Source organism: Eschrichtius robustus, chromosome 8, assembly GCF_028021215.1.
Source record: "Eschrichtius robustus isolate mEscRob2 chromosome 8, mEscRob2.pri, whole genome shotgun sequence".
In the NCBI taxonomy this organism is placed as follows: domain Eukaryota; kingdom Metazoa; phylum Chordata; class Mammalia; order Artiodactyla; family Eschrichtiidae; genus Eschrichtius; species Eschrichtius robustus.
The window spans coordinates 101,265,036-101,291,081 of NC_090831.1; the positions used below are offsets into that span (position 1 = coordinate 101,265,036).

At 34.9% G+C, this 26,046-nt stretch overlaps 1 protein-coding gene across 3 annotated transcripts in view; it reads left to right on the plus strand.

Annotated features, from left to right (window-relative positions):
- Positions 1-26,046, plus strand: part of PTPRZ1 (protein tyrosine phosphatase receptor type Z1) — a 167,933-nt gene that overhangs the window by 25,690 nt on the left and 116,197 nt on the right. The gene's annotated exons all lie outside the window — the stretch shown is intronic.

Sequence of the window (26,046 nt, forward strand, 5' to 3'; positions counted from 1 at the left end):
AACTGCTCTTTGTGGCTAAGTATCATATACTGTATTGTATGTTGATTGCAAAAATTAATTTATTTAATTTGATAAAAATGCATATTTTTCCTGCTAGGTATGAATTCACTGGGAATTCTCTAGTTGCAACTTATCAATAACAATATAATTTATTTATTTAAAAAGCTACTGTCATGTTCATTTCTTAACAATGATAAATGGTAGAGTCTAATTTTATTATAGACTTCTGTTGTTAAAGCACTTGATTTCTCTGCTTCGCATGGTTAAAGATTACTAGATTTTAAGGCAAGTGAAAGAAAAACAAGGGTCCTGTTGTTCATTTTTGAGTAAAATTACAACTATTGAGGAGCACTGACTCAGTCAGTGTCCAATCAGGTGATGTCAAATTCCACTTTTTCATCATGGAATGGCATCCTTGGCAGATTCTGCAACTTTTTGGTCGCTCTTGGTTTTTAAAAGTCCAGTTCTGTTTAAAAAATCAATCTCAGACAACTTAGACCTCATCTTTTACCCATCCCTTAGCTCAGGCCTTAGGAGCTTGCAGTGTAGAAACTTAGTCTGCCATTTGGCTCCTTCCCTCCTCCCTCTTAAACACTCCTCTCATTTGAGAGTCATGCAGGAAAGTAAAAGAAGAGCTTACTCTGGTCATTGCTCACCCTCTGATAATACCCTCCGTGGGAGGGTCCAAAAGCTCAGTCTCTTTGGGGGCACATGGTTGTTCTCTTTGCGTGAGCCCCAGACACATTCCCCAAGGCACAGATCCCTGACGAGGGAGACCTGGCTCCAGACTGTCGTCTTCTGCCCATCTCAGACCTCGCCACCACCAGAGATCCACCCCACAATCTCTTCCTTCTGGGTGGGGTGTCCTCAACTGGCTATCAGCCTCTTGAGTGGGATACCTGAAAAACGGCTTACCCTCCCTTGGCCCTCCAATCCCCTTGTCCCCTACTCCGGAAGGAAGTGGAAGATCAGCACACATTCTTGCTAAACACCTGCCCAACCACAATGGGAAAGTATTTGGAGATCTGTCAGTGAAAGCTCCAAGGCATACTTATTTAGCAGAATAATACAGAAAAAAGTATTTTATATTCAAAGGAGGTCTTTCCCTTGAATTTCATTTTTTTTTCTTTTTTCAAACTCTTAAGGTGCAAACACCTACTGTTTTTTTGTGATTTAGACACAGTCCTGTATATATTCAGATTAACTTTTAGCAAATCCTTGGATTTAATTTCCTCTGCTTATTTCATTTATCATATATTCATTCATTTTTTTTAACTGATATTTAGAGAACATCAGCTGTGTATCGTATTTTTCTTCATGTGCTGATTTCATGTTCTTAGATGACCATAATTGATATAATAATTATTTTGAGTTTTAACATTTTGATTATTCCATTTTGACACAATAAATAGTCTTAGCTCTGTGTCACCATTCCCATGAAGCAGGAAATGTATTTTAATTCTTTATTAATAAAATTTGAATGGGCCTATAATCAGAAGACACTCAGATAATTTTGTACAATAAGTTTGAAAGGATAGTTTCCAGAGTTTCTAGAATTTGAAAGAATAACTTCTGTAGTTTCCAGAATTTATGGTTTGGTTTCTAAAAATAATGAGAATATGACTCTGGATAGAAATATAACTTTTTTGTCAGTGATACTTTAATAAATGCAAGCACAATTTTGCTCAATTACCTGGAAAAGTAACTACATACATAATCTATCATAGTTCAGTTTTTATATGGACCTAATAATTATAGGTGATTTCTTACTTTGACTTTGACAGATTCAAAAAATGTTCATTTTTGCTATTTACTAAAGTTATTCAGTGTATTTAAAGATTTTTAATGAACTATATTTATGTAGATCTATCTCTACCTTTAAAACTCTTAATGTTCTTTTACTGATTTGAACCTCAGGATATGCTTTACATGTTAATTTAACCAAAGAAATTATAGATAATTTAATTCTGCAATATGGTGATGAGGAGGACTTTTCCTTTTGCCTTGGAATTGCTGATACTTGTCTTGGGATGAAAACCAAAGTACCTAAGAGTTCCATGTTCTATGGAAAACCTCCGACAATTGGAGGCAGCACCCTCCCCAGGACTTACGAAGAGAACAAATTCTACCACAGTCAGCCATCACCCCGGCATCCCTCACAGTACTTCCTAGCCTTTGTGAGGAGAGTCCTGGATGAGAGAGACGAGACGTAGGGTGACTTATCAAGGACATCTGCCCCATACAGTGCCCTATGGTAAGGGTGCTTCTCCCCACTCCCTGACTTAAGCCTACAACAAAGTCATGTAAATATGGGATTAAGCCATAATAATCATTCAGGAAGGTCTGGGCTTTCTGCAAGAAGTGGAAATTGGATTTCCCTGGTGGTGCAGTGGTTAAGAATCTGCCTGCCAATGCAGGGGACACGGGTTTGAGCCCTGGTTCAGGAAGATCCCACATGCCGTGGAGCAACTAAGCCCGTGCGCCACAACTACTGAGCCTGCGCTCTAGAGCCGGAGAGCCACAACTACTGAGCCTGTGTGCCACAACTACTGAAGCCCGCACGCCTAGAGCCCGTGATCTGCAACAATAGAAGCCACTGCAATGAGAAACCCGCACACCGCAACAAAGAGTAGCCCCCGCTCGCTGCAACTAGGGAAAGCCTGCAAGCAGCAACAAAGACCCAATGCAGCCAAAAATAAATAAAATAAAAAAAAAAAGAAGTGAAAATTGACAGCCATAAGATTTAAATCTAAGGTTTTGCTGAGAGTTGCAAATAAATATATTCAATGTATGCGGCGATTTCTTTGTTCTAGTCTTTATACACACACACACACACACACAAAGTGTGAAGAAAAACAAGGATCTGTGATATGAATTCACATTAAGACCTGTTTTGAAAATACATTAGCTTTTCTATGTGGTCCTACCACAAGTAAATCTGCATTATTTTTCTGGTAGTTCTCCTAATTATTTTATCACTACCTCTCCCTTTTATTCTTTTTCCATCACCCTGTTGTATCCCTCTCCTAGATTTTTAGCCAGATTTACGAGAGGTGCTGATCATAGTGTAAGTGGTTTCCTTCCTATTTCAATTGCCTCTGCTACACAAAGGGCACAAGGACCTTGGCTACATAAGACACCACAAAAAAAAGTTATGGTTATCTGTCTATATGATAATACTCTTATCCTGACTGTAATGTTTCAGTGGTACATTTTTTTAGTAAACATCTATTGATGAATCTCTGGTCTTAGAAGTTAGCCTGGTAATAGCAGTTTAAACAAGGCTCTTCCTCTATTTAAAGGAAGCAGTTATTCTAAAAGCACAGGGTCTGTGATTGACTAAGTACTATATCAGAGCTTGAAAGATTACATCTGGAATGTTTTCTGTCTTGTGAACCTTTGGATTCAAAACATAAATTTCAGATTTAAGGCAGCATGTGGATGAGTATTAATCAATCCCTGATGATGTACAACATGGTTATTTTTATACTTAATAGCAGTTTACTTATAAAATTAAGTGGATTGTCTTCTTACTAATGCACTGGAGGTTAAATAAAAGGAATTTTATTTTTTTATTAAACTGTTGTCCATTTTGTTCAATCCAGTCTCTATCTCAGCAGTCTGAAATTTAGTTCAATATTTTAGGTACAGTGTCATGAGGTGGGCTTCCATAGTTCAAATTAAGCTTCTTGGCTTACAAAGAATTATAATTCAGTTGAACATTGTTATTGTTTGTTGGATGCCTGACTTAGTATCGAGTTTTCAAAAAATGAGTTTGGTTTGAAGCTGTTTTAGGTGGTTGGCTTTTTCCCTCCGTTTCAAGGGGAGGTGTTGGGTGGGGCATGGGAAGTAGCAGAGGGTTTTGACTACACTTGTCAAAGCACATCAAAGACATTCACTGGCTGGACATCATTGAGAGAGTAGCTTGCATTTTCTTCATTTCCTGATATCAATAAAAGTAGTGAATTTGCAGGTTTTACTCACTATTAAAAAATGAAGTATATAATCCATACTTTTGGAAGTTAAACTTGAGTTATATGTAGTATGCATAGAGAATATTGTTTCCACATTTTTAGGATGACAATTTGATGTAATGTGTAATGGCATACTTCTGTATTATGTTTGCAGAGAGATTTTCCCCAAAATGATTTCCCAGTTTTATTTTATTTGTCTTTTAAAATTAATTTTTATTGGAGTATAGTTGATTTACAATGTTGCGTTAGTTTCTGCTGCACAGCAAAGTGAACCAGTTATACATATACATATATCCACTCTTTTTTAGATGCTTTTCCCCTATAGGTCATTACAGAGTATTGAGTAGAGTTCCCTGTGCTATACAGTAGGTTCTTATTAGTTATCTATTTTATATATAGTAGTGTTATATGTCAATCCCAATCTTCCAGTTTATCCCTCCCCCCCTTCCCCCTTGGTAACCATAAGTTTGTTTTCTACATCTGTGACTCTATTTCTATTAATGATTTCCCAATTTTAATGCTGTAGTGCAGATATTAGAATTTAAAACTTAAATGTCTCTTATTTGTGAATATTTTATCTAAATATTACCTAAATAAACACTATTCACAGGGGTTCAATTTCACTGATAATTAATAATGTGACTATTCAATAAAAGGATGAAAGTAAGAATAAAACAGGTTATACAATTTTATTTACAAATATCACATCAATAAAAACTGGAATGATACTGTTTTGCCATTATTAAATGTACAGCGACAGGTCTAAAAATAATTTTTAAACAGAGTGGCATGTTTCTTAAAAATCTTGTACTAAAGAACTTCACATCATAAGAAACAGCTTACATGTATTCAAAATGAATTAAATGTGGAAAATAACTCCAAGGCATTTATTTTCCATTATTACATCTGGCTGGACAACTAAGAACAGATACTTTATGAATGAAAACTTGAAGTCTCCCATAATTTTATTAGGAGGCATGTAGATGCTGAATGTTTTTACATTTTGTTGGTGACGGACCAGGACCATACATTAAAGAGGGATCTCAATATCTGTCTAACTTTTCACGTGCTTTTTTTTTTTTTAATCATAGGTTTAAGAGAGTATTTAAGTGATTAGAATATAGCCTCAATTCTCTCATGATTTTGAGTGTTTATACATTAAAATCTGTGGAAAGGCCTGAGGTCAAGCTGTTTTTAAAATATATCAATTAGCACATTGTCACAATCTAATTTGTCTCAAATATATTAACTTTTCAACCTATAAACTTCACAAGATTAAAGGTAATTAAATGTCATGTACTTTTCTTTTTCAAATATGTAATGAAATAAAACTGAGTCATCATTTGAAGATTATATGTTCTTAGTTTAAATGGATTCATCTACTCATGTGTCTGCCCAATCACAAAATGATAACCAAATTTGGATATTCAATCTTCAAGTACAGAACAGGGAGACATTAATAGCTGATGTGAGAATTGAACCAATGACTTTGCTCTTGGTCACGTCAAGCTCTAACCAAATGTGTCAACTGTTGTCAAGTAAGTGTAGAGGAAGAGGACAGACACCACGTTTTAAATTAGGAATGGTTAATCATTTGCCTATAAAACAATTATGAGTAATTTCTCTTCAGCGTTTTGGTGAAATGTATTGTTGGTTAGCTAGTTATTATCTGACAATGTAATCACAACCTTATATGTTTAGCCCCCTGATATTCAACTGCATGTCTATCTAGTTCAACTACTTCAACAGCTGAATTTGTGCATCAGAAATAGCAAATTTTATCAAATGTGTGCTTCAGTTGTGTTAGAAAAGAATATCAACTGCACAACATCTGTATTTCTTAGTTAGTGTTCTGTTTTTTATCTTCCTTTTAAGAATGCTGATGCATCCAACATTTATGTTTCTTTTTGTCTGTGTTGTATTTTAGTTTCTGCATCATATTTATTTTTTACCCAGCCTTCCTGTGGGGCTTCAGATGTTGGTACTCTCCAGTCTTACAGCTCCTGTGCTCTGGAATGGATCTTATACCTCTGTAATGATTTTCTCTGTATCCCTACTCTCCTTTACTTACAAGTAACCACACTTTAGGTATCCTCCTCTTAAAAATTAGAAACTTGAATGAATTGTGGTTTTAAAATAGGTCACCAAATAACCATTTAGAACCTAAAAATGTTCCCAGTAAGCAGTTTTCAGGCTAGAACAACATCATGTATGACACTGCAGTGGTAGCGCTACTAATCTTTTTGAAATAAATGTCAGATATCTTGGATAAGAATTGGCAAACTGTAAATACAGAGAGAATTATTTTTGTACATGGAAAAAAAAATCTATAGTGTTAAATTTTTCATAGAATATTCATTGGTGCCTGAGGATTTCATGGAAATTTATTTAGGATTTGCTGGGTATCTGCAGACATGTTTAGGCTTTAGTATTGTTGTGACGTATCTGATTGTTCTATGTATATATTGTGTATGTGTGCTAAGGTTATTTTTGAATCAGTTTGCTTGCTCTTCTATTTTCAAATTAAACTTTCATCTTGTCCTTTACATCTTGCCTTAGAGACCCAGGCATAGCAGAGATAAGGATGAATCGTGGGGGTAAAAATAGGGGAATTAACAGACAGTCTGAGTGTCAGATGTGAGGCCTTCAGGTGCATTCCTGTGTCCTGGCCCCAGAATGCCAAAAGCATGTAGAAAACAGATCTGAGTATTTGGAACTCTACAATGAAAAATTTATCTTATTATCACCCTATAGTGAAACACATCATTTGACAAACTCCACTCACTAAATAGATCTGCTCTGTATTTTTGTGTGTTACTCATAAATAAGAAGGGTCAGTTGAGGATGACCAGATATTAAAGCAAAGTCTCCAGCATGACAGTGATCAAAACAAATGAACAAGCATAAAAAAGAAACTTGGAAGAAACTGAGACAAAGCAGAAAGTTGAGTGAAATTTTATTAAATATGTAATTAATATATTTAGAGAGATAATAGAAGATTTTACATTCATAGTATGAAAACAAGATTCTTTTAAAATGGCATTTCTCTCCACTTACCTTGTCTCCACCCAGACTCAAACCATCACTGTCTTGTCTATGAAATATTCTAATTTAAGAATTAAGAATTTAATTTAAATTCATAAAAGTTCTATTCAGGAGTTGTTCATAAAAGTCGAGTTGTTATGAAAAAGGAAACATCAGCTTCCCTGTTGTATTCAAAATAGAAAATTATGATGAAATATTTTCCAGTAGTATGAAAACTCAGATTCTTTTACCCATAAAGGGCTAATGTATAATTAAAAATCTAGTAATTGATAGAAGTATTAGATTTTTTAAAAAACCATTCAGGAGAGAGTTTGAAATATATTTCATATATTTATTTTGAGCTGTATCCATCTTATATGAAAATAATGACAAGGCAAAGTTTGCATTTCATTATCAATATTGTTTCCATATCCACTGTTGTTTTAGAGCAGTCAAGTATGGAAAACCAAAACAAGAGATTTTTATAAAGTTGATAATGTGTTTAGCACTGTCTTGTATCACCCTGTATTTATTGACCCTTTTTATTCATTTTTGTGTTAAATATGTATTGAGCACTTATTCTGTGCCTTGTACTAGAGAGGATCTAAGGATTTACTGGTTTCTGCTCTTAAAATGAACCCTGGGACAGCTACATATAAAAGAATGAAATTAGAATACTCCCTAACACCATACACAAAAATAAACTCAAAAGGGATTAAAGACCTAAATGTAAGGCCAGACACTATAAAGCTCTTAGAAGAAAACATAGGCAGAACACTCTATGACATAAATCACAGCAAGATCCTTTTTGACCCACCTCCTAGAGAAATGGAAATAAAAACAAAAATAAACAAATGGGACCTAATGAAACTTAAAAGCTTTTGCACAGCAAAGGAAACCATAAATGAGACGAAAAGACAACCCTCAGAATGGGAGAAAATATTTGCAAATGAAGCAACTGACAAAGGATTAATCTCCAAAATTTACAAGCAACTCATGCAGCTCAATATCAAAAAAACAAACAACCCAATCCAAAAATGGGCAGAAGACCTAAATAGACAGTTCTCCAAAGAAGATATACAGATTGCCAACAAACACATGAAAGGATGCTCAACATCATTAATCATCAGAGAAATGCAAATCAAAACTACAATGAGGTATCACCTCACACCAGTCAGAATGGCCATCATCAAAAAATCTAGAAACAATAAATGCTGGAGAGGGTGTGGAGAAAAGGGAACCCTCTTGCACTGTTGGTGGGAATGTAAATTGATACAGCCACTATGGAGAACAGTATGGAGGTTCCTTAAAAAACTAAAAATAGAACTACCATACGACCCAGCAATCCCACTACTGGGCATATGCCCTGAGAAAACCATAATTCAAAAAGCGTCGTGTACCACAGTGTTCATTGCAGCTCTGTTTACAATAGCCAGGACATGGAAGCAACCTAAGTGTCCATCAACAGATGAATGGATAAAGAAGATGTGGCACATATATACAATGGCATATTACTCAGCCATAAAAAGAAATGAAATAGAGTTATTTGTAGTGAGGTGGATGGACCTAGAGACTGTCATACAGAGTGAAGTAAGTCAGAAAGAGAAAAACAAATACTATATGCTAACACATATATATGGAATCTAAAAAAAAAAAAAAATGGTTCTGAAGAACCTTGGGGCAGGGCAGGATCAAAGACGCAGACATAGAGAATGGACTTGAGGACACGGGGAGGGGGAAGGGTAAGCTGGTACGAAGTGAGAGAGTGGCATGGACATATACACACTACCAAATGTAAGATAGATAGCTAGTGGGAAGCAGCCACATAGCACAGGGAGAGCAGCTTGGTGCCTTGTGACCACCTAGAGGGGTGGGAGGGAGACGCAAGAGGGAGGAGATATGGAGATATATGTATATGTATAGCTGATTCACTTTGTTATAAAGCAGAAACTAACACACCATTGTAAAGGAATTACACTCCAATAAAGATGTTAAAAAAGAATAAAAAATAAAAATGAAGATAAAATGAACCCCGGACAGAAGGGAGTCAGACAAGCCTATATTCACTGAAGGAGAATGACAGCTGCCATACGTAGAAGAATGTATGGATGCAGAAATGCTTAGTGCATTTGGTAAAGATGGGTCAAAGAAAGGGGAAGTTTTAGATTAGCAGGCTTGAGTGAGTTGCAAGAGCCTAAGAACGCAATCCAGTGTAGAGAGAGAAATTGAACCCCAAGAAATCCTGGAGGAGGTCAGAGGAGCGGAACATGTGGAAACACTTTCTGTATGAGACACAAGGGTTGAAAGAGGTCTATGAGTGAAGATAAAAGGTGATTAAAAGGTGGAGCGGAGGGGACTTGCAAATCTTCCTGTGCAGTGGCTTCTGTTTTCTCGGCAGTGGCAGAATGTTGAGTCAGCTCCTAACAATAAATGCAGAGATTTAGCACAATCACCGGTCTGGAAAATGTTGATTACCAGAGAAGGATAAATAAATTGAACGTGGCAGGGAAGAGTCCTCTGAGATTTTAAATCCTAAATTTGTAGTTTATTCACTCAGTGAATATTCATTGAATACCTACGGTGTGCCTAGGTTAGTGCTGAGTACACAGCAGAACAAGATAGACACATTTCCAATTCTCAAGGAGTTCGGAGCCTCACGTAGTAAACAAATATCAAAAAATTATTACACAACTTAATACTCAGTTATACTTGTGAGAAAGAATATGTAAGAGTCATAATGGAAAGGACTTCTTTGAAGAAGTGGTGTTAGGATATCACATGAAGGATGAGAAGGACTGAGCGTGGTAAGGAGGCAGAGAAGGGAATGAGGAGAGATATCCAGGCAGGGAAATGCTGAGCAAAGGCTCTGGGGAGGGAGTTGCTGGAGGGTGGCAGGGCGGGGCTTCCCACCCTTCGTGCTGTGGTGCCTCTAGTGGGTGACAGGTGTGTCCGATATTCATCTGCTCAGCTCTTATGTGGTACCCCAAATTTGGCATATCTCTAGATGTTTTTACATTTCATGTTTACAATCTTTGAATTAATTCGTTTATTTAGCAAGTATGTATTTGATAAAATGATGATAAAATGATGCTACATTTAACCTGTGCTAATTTTATAAATATCATAAACCAACCAACCGATAGTGTGTAAAATGAAAGTTTACCTTGGGGTTGCTTACAAAGAGATTGGGACGATTCTCTTATCTTAGACGACTGATATGGGAGAAAGTTTTCTCTCATTTCTTTTTAATTGAGTACTGTCAGTACAATAGAATAAGATTGAGAGGAATTTCAAATTATTTAATATTTAACCAAAAGAATTCCTAATGTACTTACACAGACAGATTAAATAAACAATTCAGGAAATCATTCATAAAGTTCAGGCAAAAATAATCCAACTTAGTTTCTGGGGAAAACTGGAACTGTTGCCTGGAATTATCCAACTCCACTGACTATATTTTTTAAATTGCATACTTATCCTCTTTACCTCTATATACGGCACCTATTTCCAGAGAAGCAAAAACCTGGCATTGCTTTTCTTAGCTGTGGTTTGTTACACCTCTGTGAAAGCATATGTGTTTACCACTGTCTTAAATCATCGGTTTGTGGTTGCTTGATGTTATCTGAATTTTTAAAGCATGACTTTTTTTATTTGTGTAGAAAATTTTTTAGCATACTATAAATTTCTGGTAGTGATTTGTATCATCACTTACATAAGAAGTGCATATTGTTTCAGGTCCTAAGTAAGCTTCATGCATAGAAAATATCCCACTGCTCGCTCTTCTTGTACCCAAATGTAAACTCCTGGCGACTAGAGAGTGTGAAAGGCATCAAATGTGTGTCCATGGCAATCTGCTGGCTGTGTGCAGGAAGTTACAGTGGCATTAAGCCATGAAAAGGATCAATTGTTTTTGTGAAAAATCCTCAAGATGTGCCTTGAATGCGAAGAATCAAGTTCATTAAAATCGTAAATCATCTATTAATCTTTTTTTTCTGAAATGTCCTTAGTGGTCACTGGTATTTTAAAGAACAAAATGAAAAATACGATTAAAATCAGAACATAAAAGATTGTTGAAGACCATGTAATAAAATCCTCAGTGCTTTTTCTTCTTGAAGAGTTTTTAGTGGATACTTGCTATACCTCTCCTGAGTATGGAGCGGAACACAGTATGAGGTTTATATCTTTCATTCATTTATTCACTCATGTGCCAGGCTGGTTTTACAGATGAAAACGTTCCAGGGTTTTCTGGTTACATCCAAAAGCACTGCTAGGTTTCCCGTAAATAATGTGGTGGACTGGGAATTAAGGATGGCATTGTACAAGAGGCTGATTAAACTACATTAATTCTTGTTGGACGTGCCAGGGAAATGGGGGTGGGCTTTCTCCCTCTGAGGAGCGATAGATGAGCAAGGCTCACTAGGGCATCTCAATATACTGCACGCATGCTCTTGCTGACTGACAGGGGCTCTGTGTGAGATGGGAAAGCCATGGCAGGGCATGGCATTACCACCTACTCCCCGGGCATGGAACACCACCCCAAATCAGCAGGCTATCCCTGCTCAGGGGGGAACAGTGCGTCCCCCAGCTACTGTACTGCCTAGGGGTGTTCAGGTAGAAAGTGAGTGCAGAGCCTTAAGGTTCTAGCTGGGATCTTCTTGGGAAAAGTCTAGCAATGCTCCTCACTCTGACACCAGAGAGGATTCTGGGAATTCTACCCTCACAAGAAACATTTCTTTCATTTAAAGATTACATGAAGCAAAACATCTCAGTTAGTTGGAGGTACATAGATATCAGTTAAAATTAAAAGGGTTGTCAGTTTCTGTAAGATATTTTTCCTGGGGTTAAAAAAAAGGTAGTTTAAAATAATGTGTATTTCAGTAGTTAGTATTTTCTTAGCTTGCCAGTGACCTTGAATGACATGTTAAAGCACTTGAGGCATTATGCTTCTAGTTTGTGACCTCCCTGAAGAGGCCCTGTTTTACATTGTGCATCCCTAGTGCATGGAGTTTAATGTGAAGCCACTGACTGTTAAATGAATTCTACTCGAACATTCCATTTGGCACCATTGTGATGCAAGGGCATTCCGCAGAACTGAATTCTTCAAGTAACTAAAATACATCCTTTGAAGCACAAATTATTTATTTTAAAATCTCCCCAGTATTTTGATGAAATCTAAAAAATATAAATGGGTTTTTCTACCTTACTGAAAATATTTTTCATATAATTTAGCTTTTTAAATGTTATATCAGTATTCTTATCGGAAATAATTTTTTAAAACACTATTGAAGAATGAGAGCCATTTTTCACATCATTAATAAGTCATTACTATTTTTGAGGTTGTCTTTCTGATTTTTAACGGTGGTTTGGTCAACTTCCTCAACTATCTACTGAAACTTTTTGATGGTATTTGAATTTCTTGCCTCAGATTTTCTTCTTTACATTAGACCCAGTTGTCTATATTAGGTCCATTACTGTGACATAGTTTTTGTGACTTACTTTCATCTGGATTCATGATAGTTTCACGTATGTTGAAGATGCCAAAATCTGAACTTTGGATATTGCTAATGTAATATAAGGGAATTCTATGTACTCATTGGCTTTGAAGCTATTTCTGTAGCTATTCAGCTTTTTAAATGAATCAATTTCAGTTAAATTAAATTAAAATTTGTATATTATTGATAGCCTAGTTCTCCTCTGGATCTTTTCAATTAGATTAAGTATGTTATTGAGTAAAACTGACTATAAAATATAGGTAGAAAATGTGTACTTCTCCTTGTATTGAAATTCAGTGGATGTATTTCTGAAAAGATCTTCATGTAAAATGACTTGCCACTCCCCATTTGTTGGCAAATTAAGTTTGTTGTTTTGCAAAGAAGATAAAGAATCAGTGAAATTGCTGAAGTTTGAAAAAAAACAATAGCAGGATGAAACTCTAAATGTGATATATATATTTATAGACTAATAGCTATGTGTGCTTTATCCTAAGCATGTGTTGATAGTGATTGTTATACCCACTCTGTAGATATGGGAATTGAAACTTAGAAAGAAGCATTGACTCGCCCAGAGAGCTAGTAAGCAATCCAACAGGCATTTTAAGCAATGTTAATTGGGTAATGTCTCACATGGAACATAACAGAATGGATAGAGAAAGTTCCTGTCCTACACAATGCATTAAATAACCACTGTTCATTCTATAAAAGAATGTGTAAATCAGCTTCAGTTTTCTTCCCAGATGAAAGCATAATTGCTTGTGTTTATAAACACATTCAAATGAATTAATTCATTGGACCCCAAATCCCCTCACCAGTATAGGAGGGACTTATTTTTCAAATAGAGGAACTGAGGCTCTGAGGGGGCAAAGGAGTCTCCTAAAGGTCTACAACTGGAAGTTTAAAAGCCAGGATTTACATTCCTAGCTCTTCTGTCTCCGTCATCTCCGTCTCTAGTTCCAGTCTCTTCCCATTATGATACACAGCCTTTCAAAGTATCACAAATCAAAATTAGCTTTCCTTTTTTTGTGAGCAGCACCCTTGACTGGAGAAGTTGAGCCACTGTAGGAGGCAAGTAGCTGTAAACCATATAACATGAATATGAACTCTTTTAGTGAGATCTTAGTGCTAAATATAAAGACATAACATCTCTAAGCATCTAGCCCTTGCCTTTTCGTCCTGTAATCTCTGTTCAGTCAGTATGACCATTTAAAGAATAAATATGGGAAAAGAGAAGAGCATTATTTTTAATCTAAAGTTCACTATTTTTATATTTAAGAGTATACTTGGAGGGCTGATTTTAGCATTTCTTTTAATCATAGATCTGTTCAGTCACTCCTTTGTTCTTTTATTGTAGAACTCAAAACATCAATAAAATAGCATTTATTTGAGCACCAAATGGGTATTATGAGATTGTATTTCCAAGGTTAAATCAACATGGTTTTGGCTAGACGTATGATAGATTATCAGTTAAACATTTTCCACCAAAAATATTTGCCATTAATGAAATCAGTGGGAAAAGCATAAACTTCAGAAAAGTGTGAAGTCACTTAGACGTTTAAAAAGATATTAAAGAAAACATAAGTTCTATCTCAATATCTTATGTCTTCATGATATATTATATATAAAGCGCAAGGCCTAAATCCTTTCATAAAAAAACACCTTTTCTTTTCCCTTGAGTTTCAAAGATGCTACCCTTGGTCTGCTGTAAGGTGCTCTTTTGCATTTAACCATCACCACTGTCATATTAGACACTGCAGGAATATGTTAATTATCTTGAGGTGTCCCAGTGGCCCAGTAACTCAAGGGGAAAATGCCAGCAGAATCCTGGTTGCAATCCAGGTTGAAAACACTGCATTACCTTGTTCAGTCTCTTGACATCCTCGCAAACAGAACGATAAACCTGGAGAGAAAACATATTTGTTCCAACTGAGTTAACTATTCCAAAATAAATATATCCAACCCCTGGCCAACCGTTTGTGATTGTGTGTAAAAAGTAACTAATGAGCACTGTTCTCTAAGGCTATTAATTATGTACTGAACAGGAATGCTTTTTAGGTACTCTTCCTCTGAGTGCAATAAACCTGGCTTATCTAGGCAACCTAAATGAGCATCTTTGAGCATCTGCCACTGCAGAGAGCTTTCAAGTTTCAGGCAGAAGTTAGGAAAAACTTTTGCAACAGTGGGCCAGTAAGACCCACTGCTGTCTTTGGTCAGGATCAGACACCAACGCAAGACTTGAAGATAAGTGTGTTGTGATTGATGATTGAACTGATGTGGGTTCACAGAATGAGCATTACGGAGCCACCAAGTTCCATGGAGAATGTATACATCTACAGTAGAAAGATAAGAGAGTACAACTGGGGTGCTTTGCAAAGAGTAGAGGCATTGTGGGGGGAATAGAGCTGGGGAGGCGGGATGCATAAAAGTATCAGGCAGAAGAAATCAAATCAAACGATTCTGCTAGCCAGATGGACTGTACTGTTCCAATCAATTGAGCCAATAAGGTTTGAGCAGTTTCCACTTACTTCAAATACATTTTATAACAGAGCAAGATAAGATGATGAATGATAATTATCTCTTGGTAGCCCGGTGGCAATGAAACATCTGTACCAATAAAACAATAGATGTCATCATTTTTATACAATTAAGAGCAAAATCAGTGACTAATATTGGTAGGTGCTTGTTAACAATTGAAAGCCAACTAATTAAGGATGTCATCAAAGCATTTAATTCTTTAAAACTGCTAGTGGGGAAAGCGGCTCTAAAATGAGGAACTTCTTTAAAATGTAAACAATGCGAACTTTTACATAAATAATGATCTTAAACCCCCGTAAGTCCTTCTGAAACAAAGAAAGCATGAATGTTCTAAAAATCCTGCTTTTTAAAATATATTCATTTTGGAATATAGCTAGGAAATTAGATAAGGATAGCCCCTTTAAGTTTAATTAAAAGTAAATATTATGTTTTTCAGTGTTCACATTGTTCTTGTGGGACTCAGTTCAACATTTGAATACAGGGTTTTGTATTTTCCATCTGCACTGTGTCCATACTTATCTTTAAGACTAAAGAATACTTTAGGCTAAAAATCAAACAGCAACAGTAAACAAATGAATAATTTTGTGACTGAACAAGCACATGCTATCATGCTGTGCTCATGATATATCACTTTTTTTTTTTTTTTTTTTTTTTGCTTCACTATTGAAAGGAAAAACTAAATACTTGAAAAATAAATTCAGGAAATGATGTGAGTTGAAAACACATTTTTTACAAAGAACTCAAAATGGTTTAATATATGCCATATCTTTTGTTGTAGCATCCTTGTTAATAAACAGGAGATACCTTTTTCTATTTTACAATTGTAGAAATACAAGCAAAGACATGTGACTCTTCCAAGGTCAGGACTCAAAGGGAAAGCCTATATTTCTAACCCTAAGAATTAGTGAAAAGAGGCACAAAATATTGATATATGTTTATAGTTTAAATTAGGTAGGTCTACAGTGTGCTCACTGTGGTTTCTTTTTGAAATATTGCCCAAGCCTAAGCAGACTTAATGTGACTTACTAAGTTTATAAAATATATTGACAAAAATATTTTAAATCATTATAATATCAAAAATATTTTAAATATCAAAAATATTTTCAATCATTAAAAATCCATTGAAAGTATTTGTCTTTTATTGTAATGAATATGCTTCTCATGAATAAAAGCTTTCCATTTTTCTAGGAAAAAGTAAAAAATGAAAAACATGACAAAAATGAATTTTTAGTCAATATTCTGGAAAGAAGTCAAGAAAATCTTTCTGCCTTGCCCAGACATAACTACATGGTGAATCAGTCAACACACTGGCAGCAGTTTTAACATAAGATCCACACCTATTTCTGAAGAGGTTGCCATCTCCAAGTTGCCAGATTTTCCCACTTAATGGATAGATTCTTATGTTTGGACATAATTTAATCTAAGCGAAAGGTATTATTAGAAGTAAGACACAAATTAAAATAAGGCTGTTTCAAGGTCTACCCAAAAATAAATGATCCAGTCAACGTGATCATTATGGCCAATAAGATGATCTGTGAGTTACTGCATTGCTATTTTGCTATGGCTCTTGTTTTTAGTTTTCTTGGTAGCTGAAGTGCTCAGATTGCTTGCCATGTGTAGACTTGGCTATGATTTCCTAAACTTAACTTAAACATGAGGTTAACACTAGCTAATGCATGCAGGCTCTTGTGAGTAAGGAGAAGATTTTACTGTAAAATCCAAAATAAGCAGTGAAAAATGGGTTTCAAGCCTTTTTTTTACCCAGTCTTCAAAGCATAGTTATATATTTGTCTCTAACCTATTTGGCTGTAGAATCAGAGATACTGTTTCAGAAGTGCATATACACTTTAAATTTTTAAAATATTCACTCATACAAACTCATAAAATACATGGAAAGCATAAGAACATATAAAAAAGTAAAAATCACTCCCAATGGCAACACATGAGGAAATTTACATTTCTGGATATTATGTGATATTCTCAAAATTGCATCATAACTTGATAATGTTTTATACCATGTACATTTCTTCACATCAATAAATTTTTTTGAAACTTAATTTTAATGGATTCACATCATTTCACATTATGAACATTTAAATTTCCCCCACTTTTTGAACATTAACATATTTTCCAATTGTTCACTGTTAGTTTCAGTGCTGTAAACATCTTGGTACATGGCACTTTGTTCTCATCTCTGTTAATCTTTGAAAATATATTCCTTGGAATGGAATTACTGTCTCAAAGAATATGAAGTATTTTAAGAATCTTGTTAACTCTTGCCAGCTTACTTTCCGTGAAGTTTATACTAGTTCATACTTCCACCTGTACATAAAAGAATATCTTAAGATATTTTGGGCATCATTGAATATTTAAAAAATTAAAATAATATACCTTTGACAATTTTTTAGCTGGAAAAATGATATCTCGGTGTTATTTTAATTTCTGTTTCTTTTATACCTACTGAAGTCTAATAGTTCTTTATAGCTTTATTATTTTTGCATTTTAAAAACTTCTCTGTTCATATATTTGCCTTTATTGATTTGTAAGAATTCTATATGTTTGAAATATATCATTATATTTGTTCAATGTGTTTTAGCAGTTACCAATAGCTTAATATTTGTAATTTGCATTTCACTAAACATTTTTCTGTGCAAGTTTTGAATGTTATATAATCAAAACTGTGACTATTTCTTTATGATTTATTTTTTCCTGCATAGAAAGGCCTTCCCCATCTTATAATAAATTAAATATTCACTCACTTTTTTTTATAGTTTTTATATAACCTTTTTAAATCATTCTTTAATCCACTTGAAATGTATTTTGGTCTATGTGTGAAGTGTGATTTAACTTCTTTTTCCAAAAAGCCAGTGTTCCCAATATGGGTTGAACTTTCATACTTTTCTTATCTGATGTTTCTTTGTCATGAATTAAACTTGTATCTATACTGAGTCCAATTTTAGTGCCATATGCTTTGTTCGATTGATCAGCCTGTCAATTTATCTTTTAGTAACTGGTTAACCAAGCCCCCATTATTTCTCCCTTTTTCTTATCAATTATTATTTTCCCTTTATATTTCTAAATGAACTTTAGAATAATTTGTCAGTTAAAAATACCCCATTGAGACCTGAACTGTTTATTAATATGGAAACAGCTGATAATTTACCCAAATTCAATGTTCCCATTTAACAATGTAGTAGGTCTCTTAATTTATTCACATTTTTTATATTAATAATAGTTCATCTCTTTATGCAATTTTTGGTGTTTTATGCTTTCCATGGTAGATGTGAATGGAATCCCATTGTATTCTCTACTTGGCTATTTTAAGATGTCAATTGTCCAGAATTTCCCGACCAATCCTAATCCTAAGGCAACATAGCAGGCGTTCTTGCTCTACACCTGATTTCAGTAAGAGCGCACGGGCATAAGACTTCACAACAGAACCATTATTTAGATTGTTGAATAATAACACATTATTATTGTACAGATAATAATATGAAAGTATATAATGGCATAATAATAATACATAACACAAGTATAATAAACACATTATATTTTGTAATTTGATGAATTCCATGCTTTCTTCCCACTTTCATATGCTTTTCTTATACAGATTTGGTTCTTTTCCCACTTTTAATATTATTTTTAGCTTCTTCTATTAGTTATTTTTACACATGTTATTTCTATCTCTGCTCCCATTATCACTGTTCCATCAACAATTGAGTTTTTCTCTTAAGGCAGAATAAATTCACTGTTATGGAAACAAGGTAGCTATAATGTTTGTAGCACTGTACACTAACAATGAGTTTCTTCCATTTTAGTGTTTTCTTGGTGTTGTAGAAGAAGATTGACAGGGGAGAAAAAGTGACAGTTAATTTCCTACAGATTTTATTTTATACAGATAGTTCAAAGTAGCTTAATTTCATCACTCATGTCATTTAAGCCCAAGGAATAAATTTTCCAAAGCTAAAACAACTTTTTATTTTAATATCCATAAAGTAGAAGAATGCTTCAGGTGAACTATTATGGTGCTATAAAACCATATTTATTACTTGGGAAGTGATTTATTATTATGTAGAAAAAGCAAGTCACCAAATAATGAAATAGTGTAATTCAATTAATGTAAAGTATAAAATTATTATATTGCATAGTATAATGCCTAGAAAAACATACATGCACGAAATTGTAAATACTAGTTTCTGTAGGAGATGGGATTATAGGTGATTTTTAAAATTATTTTTCTTATCTTTATTTTTTTAAGCTATCTGAAACAGGTATTATTACTTATGTGGTAAAGATAAAATTATGAATATGTTTTCAACAGTAAATACCTCAACTTTATTCACATTAGATTAAACGCGTTTATCTAAGTGTAAGAAAATACTCTGGTGACTTTCCAAGACAAGCCTGTGAATATTTTGAGCTTTCATTGAATAGATTTGGTAGACATATTGCCAAGGTACAAACTCTCTCTGGGAAAGCATACACAGTCCTCAGTGTCTAAGGAACAATAAGATCTAATTGCTCACCTCCAAACTCTTCCCTAAGTCCTATGAGAAATATGTATTTCATTGGATGTCTGACCTCCAAAACAAGCATATGAAAGAAATGGCTCCCTCTGTTCTTTACCTTATCCATTATGTTCAATCTTTCCATCTCCTTTTACAGTTTTACCATTCGATTTTTTTTAGTATAGTGCCTCAAGGATCTACTTTTTCATCTCTTTAACCTTATCATTAAATAAAGAGGTCACCTGTACTCTAATAACTCATTTTTCCAGAATTCCTATCTTTAACTGTATGAATTCATGTGCCCTCCTATTTGGTGATAAGTTGCAATTTAAGTTTTGAAATTGTAAAAAGTACTTGCATTTTTAAACCTCTGCAGAGAGGAGAAAACTAATGGTATTCTTTTTTTCTAACCCTGGAAAGCAGTTGAAATTGGAAGACAAATGGTTTGGGGGAAAATAATATATGTGTGTTTTTTAAAGTTACATCTGAAGTGATTAACAGTAAGTACAGTGTTTGAACTATAAATATATCCTAAACAAGCCTATTATCTGAATTACCATAATTAACTAAATTATGTTTCACAAATGTCTTTGCATATATACTGGATACAAGTTTATATTCCAGATAGGTAAAGATAGGGTATGTGCTAACACAATTTGACAGCAAACACTGAATGACAGGAAAATGCACAGATAAAACCTGCCATGTATGATATTATGATATGATAGACTCTATACTATACTCATGGGCAGATTTCATTTTACTTGGAAAGTTTGCCTCAGTTGGCTAATCAAGGTTTTGGTTTAGATCACTTGGGTCATAAACTCAGCTTTCTTATCAAACAAAGATATTTACAATAGAGTATCTGAAGAAATAAAGGACTTTTGTAGCCAGATGATGTGTTCACAGGTGTTCATTAATCAAAAGCTGATTCTCTCCTTAAAGGAACTCATTTCTGATTTTATTTTTTTCTTCTCTGAGAGGGGACTGCTATTATTTTGTTTTCAGTAATTGATAGTTATGACTACTGTAACCATCAACCTTTTTTATCACTGCCACTTCAGCCTTATGCATGTCTGACTGCCAAATGATTTAGGGGATGGTAATAATCACTCTGATAATACTAGTCTGTTTCCAGGGTTTTCCAGGTTCTTCTCTAAGTGGTCACCAGCCACTTACCTTTCTTCTCTCACTCCCCGCCACCTCTTTCACTTCAATTAGAAATATTTGTTTGTTTGTGGGTTTATTTATTTACTATTTTTCTTTATATGCTCAGTATACAAAATGTATTCAACAATTTTTCAGTCAGCTCAGCAGATTATCTCTTTTCCGCTTTTAAAAGAAATCTAGATAAGAGGAGAGAATAGGATGAAAACAAAAAGTGAAAATTGATGTGACCCTTGTATCATGGAGAGCCATAACCAAGTCCCTAGTAAATCCCTAGTGACCTACACAGACCCTATAGGAGAGCCCAACTGGCTTCCCAATTCTTTGGTTCCATGATTTGCCCAATGCCCTTCCTCTACCTGAGACATTTTAGACCTTCTCCCCAAGTCTTCCCTCAATCAAAGTCTATACTCAAAGACTTTAAAGATTCATCTATAATTCTATTCCTTCTTCTCTGCCTTTCCAGATTTCTTCCATCAACTGACTTCCTTTTCCCCTCCTCTGAATTTCCTTAGTGATATTTTTAAAGGATGTGAAATATGCAAGTATCATTTATCTTGGAAAAGTCTACTTTGAGAAATCTAGTTTTAGGATCCCAGTCTTCAAATTTATAACTGTGGCTATTTTCTACCTGAAGTTTCTTTTTCTGAGGACCACTCTATTTCTTCTCTGTCATATATTTGGCCTCTTAATAGCATTAAAATATGTGTGTGTGTGTGTGTGTGTGTGTGTGTGTGTGTATTTTGTCAGAGCACTGCTGCTAGATTATATGGTAGAATACAGGTGATGAATTGTTGATCAACATAAAGCAGAGACTTTCTTTAGGCATTTAGGGCAAAATCAGAGGCATTTGTATAATTCAAAATATTTATAATGATATTTTTAGTGGAAAATGAGCAACATGATTTTTTTTTTTTTGGTTTAAAAAGCATGAGCAAAAAATGCTAAATTTATCTACATCATCCATGTGGTAGTTATCAAAACTTTGGTTTCCATTTGAGTGTAAAGAAAAATAAAGGAATATGTGGCATATACATGTTTGCAAATAAGTAGGTGCTCAAGGTAAGTACAGGATGGAATAGATTGAAACAGAGACATTTAAGGTTACCTAAAATAGTATAAACCAAATTTCTCTCAACTTTGGTAGCCACTTCATGAAGAATAATTTTTCAGGACAAATTTTAGAGTTACCTTTTAAAAAGGTATACTGATGTATATGTTCTTATTGTGTATCATGTGTACAATTCATTCCTGAAATTTATTTCTTAGTTTTATCCCTACAAAACACTCACACCAAAGCAGACCTGGAAGATACTTTTGAACAGAGAGAAACAAAATATAAAAACTAAAGAAACTAAAATACACAGAAACAAAAAAATTCTATATTTCATTATTTTAATTGATTTTAAAATGTGTAAGCACTTTGATAGATTCTACTTTATATAGGATTTACTGGTTTTCAAAGTATATAATGCAACAAAAAAAGCGAACCTAGATTCTTTTTTTCTTGTTCATTGGAGCTATCACATCTCATCTATCAGATCTCTAAGTAGAATTTTAAAAGTGGGGTACTCTCTCACGCCCAAGGACTATGAAATTAGCATATGAATGTGTAACGGATTATTTGAAGTAATAATTAAGGGAACAATACAAAAAGGAACTGAAGAGAGCTACCAACACCTGGGAATCTTGTATTGAAAAAAGCTTTCTTAACGTAAGTAATTAAAAACCAAGCACAAATGCTGATTGTGTAACAATAAAGCCCTACAAGGAGAGCTAAATCTGCTGATACTTTGCTGTCATCCTTTAGCCTGAATCATTAAAACAAGAGCTTACTGTTTTATCTGTTTCAACAGAATACTTGTTCAATGTAAGTTTTGTGTGGTATTTGATCTTCTGAAATCATCAAAATGCACTTATGTGACAAAAATGTCTTTACATTTTAAAAATATTTATATTCAAAACATAAAAGATGACAAAAAATCTTTTCCCTGTGGTCAGTGCAAAGTTTCAGAGGAAAATTCCAACTGATGGTCAGGTCAGATTAGGTATACAGTCAATTCTCTATAATTTTTTTTTTTTTTGATGTGGACCATTTAAAAAATCTGTGTTGAATTTGTTACACTATTCCTTCCGTTTTTCTTATGTTTTGGTTTTTTTGGCCCCATGGCATGTGGGATATTAGCTCTCCGACCAGAGATCGAACCCTCACCCCCTGCATTGGAAGGCGAAATCTTAATCACTAGACCCCAGGGAAGTCCCAATTCGCTCTAATTTATTTGTCTAAGTAATTCCTGCTGGTAAAGTTCAACCCCAGTGTATTGTTTTGTTTTATTTTGTTTCTCTTGAAGAGGTTCCTACTCAGGCAGAGCACTTAAGAGAGTAACCAATAGCTCAGGATTGTTAGGAATCCTTGATATTGTGGAAGACTTAGTGAGTACGAGGCAGAAGCCATGGATTATTGATTCCGTTTTTGTCACTTTCTGCCTGTACAAACCACTTACATTTCCTTGGGAAAAATTACCTTATCTCTAAAACAAGAATTGTTTTTTTGTAGTCTGTTAAAGTCTGGATCAAATGACCTTTGAGGCCCTAATTGTATATATTCCTGGATCATGAAAAAACACTTGTCCCCAGAATTTAACCTTAAATGACTACCATTTTATGGTACAACTCTATTTAAAAAATAAATTATGAATGACTAGCATTTTATGGTACAACTCTATTTAAAAAATAAATTATGAACCTAATGATTATTTTTTAAGTAGAAAAGCAAATATATGCATGAATATTCAAAGCAGCATTATTCATGATAGCCCCAAAGAGGATACAACCCAACTATCCCTCAGTTGATGAATGGTTAAAAGAAATGTGGCATAGCCAGCGTCAAAACAAAAATTACAGCATACAAAATTAAACAGGCAAGGAAAACTTTCTCCATGGCTATTGCAATAGGGGAGAGAAGGCAGAATCAAGTCTGAGCTCAACTCTGATGAGGCAGAGGGGGTAAGGTTTTTTACGAGCTAGGTTGAGCCCCGGTGTAAAAGTAATGCAGGACATGAGAGGAAGTCATAGGCCATCTGCATTTGCTAATTGTCTCTATTCAAAGGAAAAATAAGCTCATATCATTATGACAGGAGGTAGTTTTTGCAACTTGGAGCAAGACGCCTCTCTGGAAGTTAGGCTCCTACCCTCCCACAGAAAATGGGAGATAAGGGTGCTTATTTCCTTCAATGGTTACATTTCAGAGAGACAATTCCCATATTCTTGAGAAGTACAGTCCTAGTTGTAAAATTGGCATGTGGCTAATAAAAAAGATTTACATCTTAAAGGAATAGAGAGAAAATTTATAAGTTTTCTAAACTGAATGCTGGAAGAAAAGGGAGGTCAAGAGCCTAGAGCTAGGAAGTAGTCTGTCTAAAGTTTAGTCAAGCTGAGGGGAACTTTAAGGCCATCTTGGTCACCGTACAATAGAGTACTATTAGACAATAAAAAGGAATGAAGTACTGATACAGCCTACAACATGGAAAGGTTAATTATGCAAAGTTAAAGAAGCCAGTCACAAAAGGCCATGTATCGTGTGATCCTGTTTTTAAAAATATCTAGAATATCCAAATCTATAAAGTAGTTTAGTGAAGGTAGAGATGAGGTAGGGGGTGGCAGCTAAAGGGTATGGGGTTTCTTTTTGGGATAATGAAGATGTTCTAAAATTGTTTGTAGTGATGATTGCACAACTCTGTGAATATACTAAATGCCATTAAATTTCATGGGTGAATTGTAAGATGTGTAAATCACATTTCAGTAAAGCTATTATAAAAACAAATATTTGTTGAAATGTGCTCCACGGCCAGTAGAAGAATATTTACCTATATTTATGGGTAATGAAATTTTTAAAACAATTTTTTTTGTTTTCTCCAAGCTAGGTTTTGATTTTGAATAATCTGTGGATTCAGAATGTGTATTTCTGGAAGCTGGCCTGCTTTTAAGTTTTTATAAAATATTTTAGTGTGTATTACCATGTTCTACTAATCAGATTGTATATAACATGGGAGAGAAAAATAATTTCTGAAATGTCCTTGAGGTATTTGCCTCCTTGAAATTGGGAGCTGTCAATAAAGAAAAACACACCTGTGTAGAGGGAATAAGAGGAAATAGAGTCTGTCTTCCCAGCTGATGAGAAAGATCTATCTATCTATCTATCTATATAATATGTATATATGTATATGGTATGGTATGGTATAAATAAATCCTCACATTCAAATGAGAGCTATATTGACAGAACCCCAATTTATGAATAAGTAATGTTCCACACGCTCATTTGTAAACTAGCTATTTGTAGCCTTTTCTTCTCTTTCTTTTTTCTTTTTTTTTTGGCCACGTCATGCAGCTTGCAGGATCTCAGTTCCCAAGCAGGGACTGAACTCGGGCCACAGCAGTGAAAGCCGGGATTTCTAACCACTAGGCCACCAGGGAACTCCTGTAGCCTTTTCTGCAGAAATAGTTTTGGCAACACTGATCAGGTTCCAAACCTAGTTCACAAAGATTTATTTTGCCCACAGTGTAGCTGAAATGGGGTACGAGGGTTAACACAGGCTGGGATAAAGGGGACAATAGCACGATGGCACGGGAAGGAGGAGGACGAATCATAACATACCTGCTTCTTGGGTACAGGAATGACCCCAGCCAAAATTTTGAATTGTGTGGAGTGAGACTTTGCCTTCCATCCATTTTCTTTTCTGTACCCCTTGTCCCATGTTCAAGATGTAGAGCCTCTATCTCTAGGTCATGAGGCATCCACTGCTTTTATGGTACTCCAGGCTTCCCACTGTATTACCTCATCAGGCATCAGGCATCTCTGTTCCTCCAAGACACAAATTCACCTACACCGCCAACATACACACACACATTTAAATTTCCATTTCTTCAAGGCAGCTAATTTTGTTTTGCATTGTAGGGAAGTAAATTTTGAAAACGTGGTAACCTCTGGGTCTCCTAGAAGCATTTACAGATAAAACTTGGGTTGTAACCTTAAAAGTATCTCTAATCTATAGGATTTCAAGTATTCAACTTAGGGAATGGTAAGAAAAGTCCGAAGATAGGACAAGCTGTCCTTTCTGACCCCAGTCTCACTTTGGAATGAAACCCTCTGGGTTGCTCCTGCTTTTCACAGAATATTTTCTTCGTCTCTGTCCGAACTTTAGCAGTTTTTAAATGTGCCCTGCTAAAACTCACACTAATTACCAGAGCATGGACAGTGGAGTCTATAATGGTGGCAGTTGGAATTGGGAGGAGACATTGGGAAGGTGACATAGAAGAGAGTAATCAAGGACCATTTATGGTATGAAT